The following is a 12586-nucleotide window of genomic DNA, read 5'->3' on the forward strand; positions in this document are numbered from 1 at the left end:
TGACAGACAGGGAGCACTCAGCCTTGGAAGCTCAGTTTGTGCGGGGCCCTGAACGGGTTTGGGGAAGGGGGGTCGGGGTGGTCCTGAACGGGTCCCTGAAGGGGTTCTCGCCGGGGCGTATGAATAGGCAGGGCCAGTCATTCACGGGCCTTCTCGGGCCGGAACGTGCCCTTCTGGCGACCAGGGGGCTCCCCTCACCTGGGACACGTATTTCCTGCTTCCAGGGGGCAGAGGGGGGTCCGAGTGCCCGGTCTTCATTAGCTTCTAGGTAGAACAGCAATATGCCCGAGTGGGGGGTTTGGGCCGGCCTGCCCTTGGCCCCCAGGGCCCCTACAGGAATGACAAAGATTGCCTCCTATCCAGCCTGTGGGTTTGTACTTGTTGACTTGACAGAAAGTGAAAAATTCAGCCAGAATGAAAACCCACCAGATTTTCCCCTTGTGAAGGACCAGTTCTTACGGTCAGTGTATTTAGTCCAAAGTGATGACACTGAGCGGGTCCAAAAATAACGGCGTTGGAAGAGGACGCTACCTGCCTTATTTCCTTCCACCCACTCTTACCTGATTGAGGCCCCGTCCACAGGTGCTGGGGACGTGAGCGCGAGCCCCTGGGCCTTGTTCTCAGGGGCAGGAAGTACTCAGTGATAAAATCCAGGAGGAGCGGACGGCGCTCATGCCTGGTAGCTGTGGGAGTGGGTTCTGGCCTAGGGTCACACCCTCAGGGGACACGAGGCCCTGGATTCAGCGACTGGCCTACTCTGCAAATGCCCCCCTCCTATCAAAAAGAAATCTAAGTATCTTTCTCTGAAGCTACAAGGACATAGTGAAGGAAGCTGCTGGAAGTGGAGATAAGACACGCACATAAATCATTACAATGCAAACCAGAAGTGACGAATGCCAGTGAGGCGGGTGTAGCCCCGAGCTCTGGAGCCCACATGCCTTCGTACTATGGGTGACTCTGACCTCTGGTGCAAAAGCCATGGGACGCAGGGACACGTGGGGCAGGAGACTGCACCCTCTGGGCGTGGGTCCTGTCATTGTCATCATGGGCACCATCGCCTGTGTGGGAGTAGGACCGAGGTCTGCCAGGCTCATGGGGACGAGGGTCTGCAAAGCCATCCCTGCCCTCGGGGTCTGTGCTGGACTACTGCCAGGAAGGATGCCCGGTGGGCACAGTTAGTGCTGGAGCCGGGGCTCTGGGGGCAGAGACATGGTGCTGCGGATCCTCAGGTCACAGCCGGAGGGAGACGGCAGGACAAAGGTCACTCGGATTGAGGCCCTGTGGCTGGAAGAATCACCCTGGACCCTGGAGCCTGGGGGTGGCAGGAGGCGACACTGGCTGGGGCTGGGGTGTGACACAGCAAGTGAGAAAGGAAAGTTCGGAGGTCTGCACCGCCCGCTTGGTTCGCTGGCTCTACAGTTTGGCTTCTGCCACGCCCAGGAGGCCAGGTCCCCTTGCCACCTCTCGACAGTGGCTCCTTGTGGCCTGGACCCACCCCTTGCTCTCCCAGGGTGCACTTTCAGTGGTCTTCGCATGCAGAGAGGACACAACCTGACTATGAAGTCAGAGAGGAACTCTGGTCCCGGACCCACCTCTTTCTAGCTGCGGTCCCCCAAGGTCAGCGCTGAAACTCTGAGATTACGCATTTCTAAATATAGCCAATGTCTTGTGCCACACACATCACACACCTGCACGCACACACGCACCTGGGTGCACACACACACACGCTTATGCACCCACACACCTGCATGCTCACACATCCACACATTTGCACACACACGCATGCTCGCACACAAACCACAAGCACACACCTGTACACACACAGACATGCACATGCACACCTGCACGCATAGAGGCACGCAGCTAACAGCACACACACACCTGCTCGCTCACACACACGCACACACACAGGCGTGCAGCCAGTAGCACACACACACACGCATGTTCACAGACAGCTGTATGTGCACACACACACACACACAGGCGTGCAGTCAGTACGTTGTGTCTGGCACAACACACGTGTGATAGCGAGGAGAGCGGTGCAGACAGCCTTCCTCAGCGTCTCCTTGCCCCTGCCGAGCTCCCTGCATCTTGTGTGACATCCCAGACCTTCCTGATCCAGGCGTGGCCTGCCACAGCCCGTGTCTGCTCCTGTCCCACTGCAGCTGCCCTCGTTGTGCCCAACAGGAAGACGGTCATCGCGATGCGTGTGCACTTCTGGGGTAACACAGGACATCCTGTGCCTTGCAGAAGACAAGATTGTGGATTTTGTCATCAACGAACTCGTCGTGTCCTAAGAAAACTCACGTACGAGTTACTGACTTGTGCTGGGGCGATTATTTGTACTTTGGGTGTCAACAAACTATCCAACAGGGTGGGCTTTGATTGATACTTTAGTGAATGTGTGACCACTAATTTTCAAAGAATCAGGCCACTGAAGACCATCCTCGCACCAGGCCTGCAACCCTTCTGTCTGCCCGTCCTCAGCTCTGCTGGCAGTGAGACGCTCCCCTCCTCCGGGCCCAGGGGAGCCCCCAGACACCAGCCCTGAGGCCACCTTCACCTTGACTCTGGGTTCAAAGCCACCCACCCCCTTTATTGCTGCGAACCGAGTGCCATTCTTGCCTCTTACCTTTAGTTGTGTTGTGTCGCGTGTTCTTTCATTTATAAACTTGTAAGTTAGTCTTTTTTAAAGGAAAGACTGTCCCCGAGGTGGGGGGGGGGGGGACAAGGGCACTCAGTGACAGCATCACTGCAGCCTGGTGTGGGGCTGGGTCCTGAGGCCCAGCAAGGACGCTGAGGGAGACGAGGAAGCAGAGCGGCTCCGTGGTTCGGTCAGTAGGATGCGGCTTCCACAGGCCTGTCAGTGGCCCCAGGGGGGCTGGTGAGATGGGCACGGGGGCCTCCGACCGTCTTCCAACTTTGATGTAAACCTACAATCATTTTAGAATAAGCTCATTTATAAAAAGAAAAGAAAATTCTGTGATTCAGACTCAGTTAATTTTCCTTATAAAATTTGAGTAATTATTCAAGTTTGTTAAAACCTAAGTTTAGGTCAGCGGGTCACCTGACAATTCGTGCAAAACCAGGTGGGGACAGGAGGCTTTCAGCGCGAGGCGCTCAGCAGGCACAGTGCCAACGCTCCCCAACCCCTGGCGTGGCCGCCTCCAGTTGCGGGCTCTGAGCCGGGGCCCGGCCTCGTCCCACTTTCCTGTGGGGGCGTCACGGGGCAGCAGCAGCAGCAGCAGCAGAATCTAGGACTTTGGGGCCGGATGGTCGGCGTCTGTGGGCCCAGAGCTGGCTGCGGCCCTGGAAGCGAGGATGTGCACAGGAGGCACAGAGGCTCAGTAAGTAATTTGTTGCTTTAGTGAACAGCTCAGGTGCTATGTGCAGGGCGTCTGCGAAGGGCCTGAGATGCTCTGAGGCAGGAACCGGTGCCTGGGTGGCTGCAGCGTTTGGCACGAGGCCTCATCTGGCGTCAGGCTTGTGGAGTTTGCGCAGATGCCGCACGGAGGGTGAAGAAGGGTCCGCGGTCCGCTGAACCTTCTAGTAGTTTCCAGTTAATGGTCATTCCCCATCAGCTCTCCTGGGGGTATTCACAGCTTCATCACGTTCAGCAAAAACATCAGACCTTCGCAGACCGGGGCTGGACTCTCCCCACGTACTAGCACCTGCTTTAAGCTGGGTCCTCACAGCCCTGTCCTGGGGGCTGGTGTCAGACAAACAATCTTCCCAGAGAGGAGAGACACGGGAAGGTTGCAGAATTATTCCTACTTTTCAGTGAATTTACATTGCTACGGGGATAAGAGAACAACTAGTGGATGTTAAGGGGGCACCATGGTTTTCTGGTTTGTTAAAGGTTCTTAGGAACTTAGTTTCATATCGTGCATCACACACTGAAGAAGCAATAAGGAAAACACTTTGGCATTTGTTAAAGTAAAGCAACAAGAGAGGCCTCCCTGTGAGGTTGGAAAGGCCCTAGATCATTTTTAGTGGTCTTTGGAAGCCCCAGGGCAAGAGTGTTGTCAGTGTTCACGTAGAATATTCTAGGACCCTGAGTAATGAGACGTGGCACCCCCACATTCCCATTGAGTTCAGAGCCCAGTCATTTTGGGGACTGTGAGGGCCTTTGGAATTTGGAAATGCACTTTGTTGACATGAAGTCTTACTAAGGTACTTTGAAAGTAATGGTGCAAATATGATTTGCCAATGTTGACCTGAGTAGAAATCAGGCCCCAGAACGATCCAGCAGAAACAGGCATCCCAAAGTCTCCGAAGGTTGTGCGAACGTGTTGCCACATTAATAACTGCAACGTGCAGCTTCCTGACCTACGCTTGTCTTCAGTGACAATGTGTGTGGCACAGCGGATTTGTCCCTGTCACATGTAGTGCATTTATGGAATGGCGGGTGGGGACAATCAAATGCATCCAGTGTCCTTCCAGGTCCCCACCTTCACGAAGATCTCAGAATGATTCTGTCCTGAGAAGAGGTCCCGTCCCCTCGACCATGGGCGAGAGGCAGCTCACCAGGTGCCGGGACCCTGGGATCTTGGACGGTCACACCTACCCCTCCCCAGTGTAACAGAAGGCAACTTGGCTTCCTATTCCAGAAAAAAAATGGACGCCTGCCCTTGCCGGAGGTCATTAGGAGGGTGACGTACAAAAGACCCGCGGCCTGTTTCGAGCGTTGTTGCTACCCTGTCAAGAGGGGATGGACGGACCACGTCCTTGTGCTGGTAACACTGTAGAGCACGGGGCGGGCAGGGTTGTGTGGGGAGAGCACATCGGAGTTTCTGTCACCGTCATTCTTGCAGAGAGATGGGCCCACAGGAAAGGTGACGAATTCAAGCCAGGTCCTATCTGAGGACAGGAGGGACATGGTTGGGAGACTATCCGGTGTGGCCTGTTCTCTTGTTGGGCTGAGTTCCTCATGTGAAAAAGAACACTTTCCCTGGAGATAGAGAAGAAAGACGCTGGAATTTTAAAGAAATGGTGCGTTGGTGAACACAACGGCTCAGCCAGGTTCAGAGTTAGTAGCTTATATAAAAGGCTCTGGCATCCATACGCAGTAAGATGCACACCTTCCCTCTCCACGTGTATTTCTCTAATCCGAGCACTGAAGGTCAATAAATGCACTTGAAAGATTTCCAGACGAGGATGTAAAGATCAGCAACTAGTGATCTTCAAGCACACGGCTTTTTCTCGGGAAAAGTGATGAGGTGTTTGTTCGTACTGACCTAGAGGCACAGCTCACACGAGGGCAAAACGGTCAATTCAATCAACTTAGGGAAACAACAAAACAGAACAAAAACTGCATATTCAATGTCGTTTTGACCAAATTCCAGTGTGAGAGAATATACAGCCTCTCCAGCTAGTTTTGGTCTGTGTGCATGTGTGTGTATGATGATAGTAAAAAAAAGCCTGCAAAGGTCACAAAAACGAAGGCCTAATTTAGAATACAGTACAGCTGAATTTTTTATATTGACTCAGTTAAATAAATGATGCATTTATTCTTGGATTAACCATTAACCATTGCAAACATCTTTAGGACGGAGTTCTACGCTGGGCAGGTGTGAACAGAAGTAAGGTGTCCTCCCTGCATTCACCAGAGGTTTGATCTGGTTAGGGAGACACGTGAGAGTATCATTTCTGTGGTACAGAAATGTGGTACATTCTCTATGAGAATCCTGGACGTGACTCTCAGGAACACAGAAGAGGGTATCTGACTGCAGTTGTGACAAGGAAAATTTGCTGCGGTAGACAATGCGCGGGTAGGAAGCCATCTGGGGGAGAGAGACTTCTGGCTAAAGGGAACAGCAGGAGGGCTCTGAGAGAAGTCGATTTTGTTTCTGGTTCTGTCCATAGTGCCCAGAAAAGCCTGGCATACGTTACCATCAGTAAGTGTAAATGAATGGGGGGGGGGGAGGGAGGGATGCGCGATGGGAGGGAGGGTAGAGGCAGGGATGCACGGATGGAGGGAGGACAGGCAGGCGGATGGATGAGCGGAATTAATGAATGTGTGGATGAACGACGGAACGGGAGCGTGACATGTGAAGAACTGATTGGATCTCCTGAGCGGCCAGGAGACTAGTCTCGTAAAACCAATCCTGGAAGGGAAATCAGGACCAGATTGCGAAGGACCTTACGTGTTCTCATGATGGACTCAGTGAAAGGACTGAGTTCGAGCAGGCCTGAAGGGGGGAGGCAGGAAAGTCTGGTTTGGTTTGCTGAGGCGGCAGTAATAAGTCACCGAGGGTGGCAGCCTGAACAACAGGACGCATTCCTCTCGGCCCTGGGGCTGCAGGTCTGCGATCTGGGTGCGGGCAGGAAGCCCCTGACGCGTCTCCTTGGGCCGTCTGCGCGTGGAGGTCCCTCCGTGGGTGTCCGTCCGCGACAGCAAGTCCCGTAAGGACAGCGGCCCCACTGGGAATGCGGCCCATTCTGAAGACCTCACTTGCACTAAGTCCCCCCACAAGGACCTTGTCTCTAGCGCATCTGGAGGTGCTGGGGTTGGGACTGTGACGGGTGACTCTTGAGGGGACATGGCTTAGCCCACAACTGGCTGCACCGAGGGGCAGCAAGGTCCTCCCTCGCCCGGGTGCCGTCGGGTGAGTACAGCTCGCTGGCCGCGGAGGACGGGAGGTGGGGACCGGGCATCGCAGTCCCGGCCCCTCCCCCCGCTCCCTCCAGAAGCACACGTGACCCACACTCCGCTTCGAGCAGGAGTTGTGCGTGGAACGTGTGACTTCCCGTGACCCGCAGGCAGGTTAGACTCTCCTGTCCGAGGGAAGGTGGGACCAACTACACGTGCCAGGGGCCAGGCGTCACAGAGGGACGGAATGCAATTAGGGCAAGCCAGATTCTGCTGCGCTGACACCCGGCCCCCATTTCCACTGCTCTAACCACGCTCCGTGAGGTCTGTCGGGGGCCCTGCTGCTCACCGTCACCAGGACCAGGCTGCCGGGATGGGCACTCTGTGACTCCTGTCACTTCCGCCTGCGGGTGACATATTCCCGCTGCTCAGGGCAGGTCCCCGGACTCTCCCCGCCTCCACCTGGCAGAGAGCAGAGGCCCAGGGACTCTGACCTCCGGCATCCAGAGGAGGGGGCTGGTGGCAGGAAGGTGGAGCACGCCTTGGGTCTTCCCGTGGTCTGCGAGGCTGCACCCCCGGGGTTCGCCCGCACCCGCTCTCTCCCCGAGGGCGTGCCGTCTACGGGGCACAGCCGCAGGCAGCAATCCCAGGGTGGCCGAAACACGTCCAGGCCACCGGAGTGTCGGGCAGCTCCCCACTCGGGCTCTGGTGGGCCCCTGGTGGGGACGGACGCCGGCCCCGCAGATGATATGCTTCTCTGTCTCCACAGTGACAGCTGGGTGCCGGTCACAGGACCTCCACCCGGAGTCACCCCTGCCTCCTGATGGGTCCTGTTGTCGCTCTGCAAAAGCCAGTGAGACGCACAGAGATGCCGTTTGCACGGGAACAATTCGAAACCGCAGCAGTGCGCCACGGACGTGGGAGACAGCCCGTCGCAGAGGCGGCGCAGGCAGAGGAGGGCACGGCTCTGCGGAGAGGAGCTGGCCGCACGTCTGTGAATCGGAGGCACGCAAGCAGCTGGGGAGGGGAGGAAACTCCCCCGGCCTCCCCCCTTCTGCTTCTGGAGGGAGGCGGCTCGCACAGCCGGTCCACACGGGGCCCGGCCTCTCCTCCTAACTGGCCAGTCAGAGGGGCCAGCGGCCTGGCCACCGCGACGTCCACCCGCACTCGGGGTCACCGGGTGCCCCACCCGATTCTGGCCCCACTCGGGCCCAGGCGGAACCAGGCTTTATGGGACATCTGTTCCGGGTGAGGCCTGGGTCCTCCACACCCAGGGGTCCCTTTGGGCGAAAGCACCCAGTGCCCACTTAGTGCAGACAGGACCAAGGGCAGACCGGGTGACCGGGTCCGCCCTGCACTCCTCGATTTGCATCAGGAGTATCAAGTCGCCTGTGCTCTCGGGCCCTCGCTACTGGCCTGTTCACACAGGCGGCATCGTCTGTCACACTGCTCCCCACGGGGGTCTCTGGGTTAAGTGTTGGCTTTGGGCTCCCGGCTCCCAACCCTCCAGCCCACACCTGTGGACCCACAATCCCAGATCTGGAATTTATCCCAGTGACAAATACTCAGACGTGTGCGCGCAAGATATCCGTTGAGGAAGGGCTGAGATGACCTGAGTGGCGGTCGGGGTGGAGGGTGGGTTGGGGGGGCGGGTGGTGCAGCCGTGCCCTCAGGCGGCCGACTCCTCCAGGCAGGGCGTGGGGTGCCAGCAGGAGGGGGCAGGGGCAGCGGGCAGGGGGACCTCCCTGCAGTCTCAGCTTTGCTGGAGACCCACAGGCCCGGCCTCGGGGGGCTCACTGCCTGGGGGAGGCCACTGCTGACTCACCTGTGCCCTGGCCCCTCTCGAAGGCACCCGGCCACGCTGCCCTCAGCATTTCAGACAAGGGCCAGAATGACGTCTGCAGACAGCAATGAGACCACAGCCATTTCTAGGTGTGCAAGGTGTGAGGGTCGGGGGAAGGGGCAGGAAAAGGAACACTTTTTCAAAGGGCTTTGTTTTTTACCTCTACGGCTTGAAATTTTGCCACGAGATTATGTATTAGAAAACAATCTATACTTTTGTAAAAGATAAAAGGGATTTTAAAAAGATCTTCTGGGGGCGCCTGGGTGGCTCAGTCGGTTAAGCGGCCGACTTCAGCTCAGGTCATGATCTCGTGGTCCGTGAGTTTGAGCCCCGCGTCGGGCTCTGTGCTGACAGCTCAGAGCCTGAAGCCTGTTTCAGATTCTGTGTCTCCCTCTCTCTGCCCCTCCCCCGTTCATGCTCTGTCTCTCTCTGTCTCAAAAATAAACGTTAAATTAAAAAAAAAAAAAAAAAAAAAGATCTTCTGTAGCCTTAGTCGTTACTGATTGACTTGCCAAGACACGAAGAAGATAATGTGGAATATTTGATTCTTGCTAAAAATCGAGAGTAAATTCACACCTACAATAAAAGCTCGCATCGGCTCCACAAATGTGCAATTTGCTTTCTCGCTTGCTCTGCTTGGTGATTTCACACATTGTGACAGAGAAGTTCTTTCCCTGAGACATGTGCAGACTTGATTCACAGATATTTCTGGTCGTTACGTAATAGCCCGTTACGGCATCGCGTGTCCTCTGTAACTCAGAAGTCTCCCTGCCGAGTTTTGATAATATTTCAAAAATTAGTTTTCTAGGTGTGAGAAGCGTAGGACACAATGCTGAGGGCCCAGGCCATCCTGAAGGACTGAAGGGCTGTGTGTCCAGCAGGGAGGGCGCCCCAGTGAGCCCTGTGGTGCAGCCATCTGCTTCCCTGTGGCAAAATGGGGTAACTCGCTCAGGAAGCAATAACAACCCCCCCGTTAAGATAATTTACAGGACAACATACTGCACAAGATACAGGGGTAGTGGGGTTCCTCTGTGATAAGGTGCCCAGACATGAACAGTAATTATCAACAGACACTGAGGACACATGGCACCTGTGTGGTCATAGGAAGTCCTTATGACATCTTTACAGGACACGTGCCACCATTTCCTTTTTCAGATGGGAATGCTGAGTCTCAGGAATGCGTTAAGTTCCTGCCACTAGCTGGGACCTAGTCGGTGTTGGGTCTTCAACGTAGGGCAAGTCTTATTTCAAAGTAGCTTATATTTGAGGGGCTCCTGGGTGGCTCGCTTGGCAGGCGCGGTCCAGCAGAGGTGATGCACCAGCTTGGCGGTGAGGGTGGCGATGGCCGTGCAGCAGCATGAACTGAAGGCAGACGGTGGCAGCCACAGGCTCAAAGGGGTCAAGACAGTAAAGTTCGTGTTTTGTGTATTTTGCTACGATCACAAACTCCAGGATCGGTGGTCTCTGCTTCCTGCTCTCCATCCTCACTGCGCTTCTGTGCTGCCTCACCACCTAGAGGCCCCCGCCCAGTCAGCCTGTCCCAGGCTGTCCTGGCCTCACCTGAGCTGGGCGTGGGCGGCCTCCCCCACGAGTCAGGTGCAGGCTTCCCGGCTGGAATGTGTGGCCACTGCTTTCTGCCAGTGGCGCCTGCACTCCACAAGCTTCACGGTTGTGGTAAATCACATGGGAATCTCTCGGAAGCATCGCTGGGCCTGTATCGGTTTGAAGAATGTCTTTCTTCCTGGGTTGGGGGCAGCCCTTTGGCCAGGGTGACGATATTCCCGTGGCGTGGCTTACAGCAGGCCCCTAAGAGCCACCCAGGCGCCAGCCCCTCCTGAATCCACCCACTCTATCGGATGTGCTGGAAGCTTCCGGAACCTTCCATCATGAGAGCCACTCACAGGCTCACTGATGCCAAGTGCCCCATGCCCCCCTCGGGTTGGCTTACATCCACCTGCCAAGTGGCACCACACTCTTTTTTCCATGTCGTCACTGTGTTCCAGAACATTCTGTTTCTTCTAAGAAAACCTCTCAGACAGAGGTCATTGACCTTTCTGCTGGCATATTACTGACGCTGAGCGAGAAAAGATAACAACTCTGGGGGCTGGTGCAAGGCACTCCTGGTGGGAGGCTCTGGAAATGAGTTTCTGGGCTGCTTCCCACACCTGTCAGGACGGGCGCTGAGAGTGTTTTACAGGGAAGGCCTGGGGTGAGTAAGCATAGATTTCTCCAAATTTGGGCTGCTTCACAGAGCATGTCGACACCAAACAGGCCGCCTGTGATGGGGTGCTATGCTCAGTGTGTGTGCCAGTCAACCCTCTAACGGTGTGGTTGCCGCGGACTTGCCCCTTGTGGCCTTCCAGCTTCGCCCGAGCGCACACGCTCCACACTCACTAAATTATTATGGGACCCTCACGTCTCTGACACTTTTCTTCAAGGTCTTGTCAGGCATTTATCAGGTCCAGTTTGGGAAAAGACCCATTTCTGCACGCGGCTCACTGCCCAGACAGGCCAACCTCCCTCCGGCTTTGGTGTCTGATCTGAAGAGCCATGCCCAGAGCAAACCTGTGGTCCAGGCTGATGCGGCTTAACCTCCGGGTTTGGGTTCAAGGTGCCTCGTGGCTGCAGCTGCTCAGGTCTGGCACCTCCAGCCGCCACCTGCAGGTGACGTGGTGGGCGTATGCGGGACTCCCATCAGCGGGGAAGCACCAAGCCCTGTGCCCTGGCTCTCGGGCTCTGGAACAGACGGGCCCGAGCTGTGGTTTCTCCCACCTCCTAAGCGAGGACACCGGGGTGTAGAGAGGTCATCTACTCCAGGCTGTGCAGCTCGTTAACCCTGCAACATGGGCTCAAACTCTGCATGGTTTTAAGGCACACACCGTAACCCACGTCCGGAGCTCAGACAAGGATGTGATTTTCCAAATCAGAGCCTTCGCTCACCTTGTAGGGTGCCATGATGTCGGCCTCTGTGGGCTGACATGTCTTGCTTGAAGACATTAGTACACTGTAAAATTTTACTAGTGTATGTAAAAGGTAGACTTCAGGCTTTTACACAAAATAACCAAATTACCAAAAAAGTTATCTGTCTAGATACATTACGTTTTCTTCCCAGTGCGATCTGTCTCCCAGATGGAACCGTGTACCCTGTGAGGAGGAGTCGGTATGTCCTGGTGCAGCTGGGACTCTGGCTGTGGGACTGGAGTTCTGGGGTAAATACTGAAACTTGCATGGAATAAAACTGGAAGAATCAACTAGTTTCCTTTGATGCTGTGCTCAGGTGCACAGGCAGGAATCCTTTGTGACCTTTGTGACCGTAAGGATGAACAGATACAGTGTCACGGCCACTGCGTGATGACCAACACGGCCATTTATTCTTGTCTCAGGTGAGACGAGGCGCCCTTGAGGAAGTCATGGAACAGATCAGGCTTTCCTCCCTTGGAAAAATTACTTTTGAGTGTTCACAAATAAATGGAAAAACAAACAGATTTTTCCTTGACCTTTCGCGAATTCACATTGGACGTCTCTACAGAATCAATTTGTCAACAAACTATGAGCCCAGGCTGCTGATTCAACTCTCGACTCCCACGACTCTGTTCTTCAAGACGTAGCGTCTGAGGTTCAGCGAGCGTGAGGCGGCCCTCACGGTGCCCCTGAAGAGACTTCTATGAAGCCTGGTATCTCCACTTTTAAAGTTACTCCCTTAGGCTGACTTAAGAGACCGTGGCCCAAAGACTCTTTATCAGACGTGAGCTTCTTGACCAGAAAGTTGCAATATTAACAGGCATCTTTAGGAGCTCCCGTGGAAATAAAGATCTGTGGGCTCAGGCGCAGCAGGCGCAGGCAGGTGCGGGCTGCTGGGGGGAGGAAGCCTGGAAGCGGGAAAAGCACCAAAGGGAAGATGTAGCAGAGGGGGCTTCCCCTGCCCCCTCACGATTGCAATGGTGGCTGAGGCCGGCAGAGAGCGCCGGCAAGGGTGTCACAGCTGCCAAGGACAGCATCTGGGGTGTTCCCTAAATCCCTCTTTTCTGGCTCAGATTTGTCCCTTGTCCCACATGGTTGCTGGAGGGCGGGTGCAGGAATCGGTGTGCCCTGGCCAAGCCACAGGTGGATGCCGCACCCAGGACGGGGCTGGGGTCACACCAGCTGAGAGT

Source organism: Panthera pardus, unplaced genomic scaffold (assembly GCF_024362965.1).
Source record: "Panthera pardus isolate Hobbes unplaced genomic scaffold, ASM2436296v1 HiC_scaffold_26, whole genome shotgun sequence".
Lineage (NCBI taxonomy): Eukaryota > Metazoa > Chordata > Mammalia > Carnivora > Felidae > Panthera > Panthera pardus.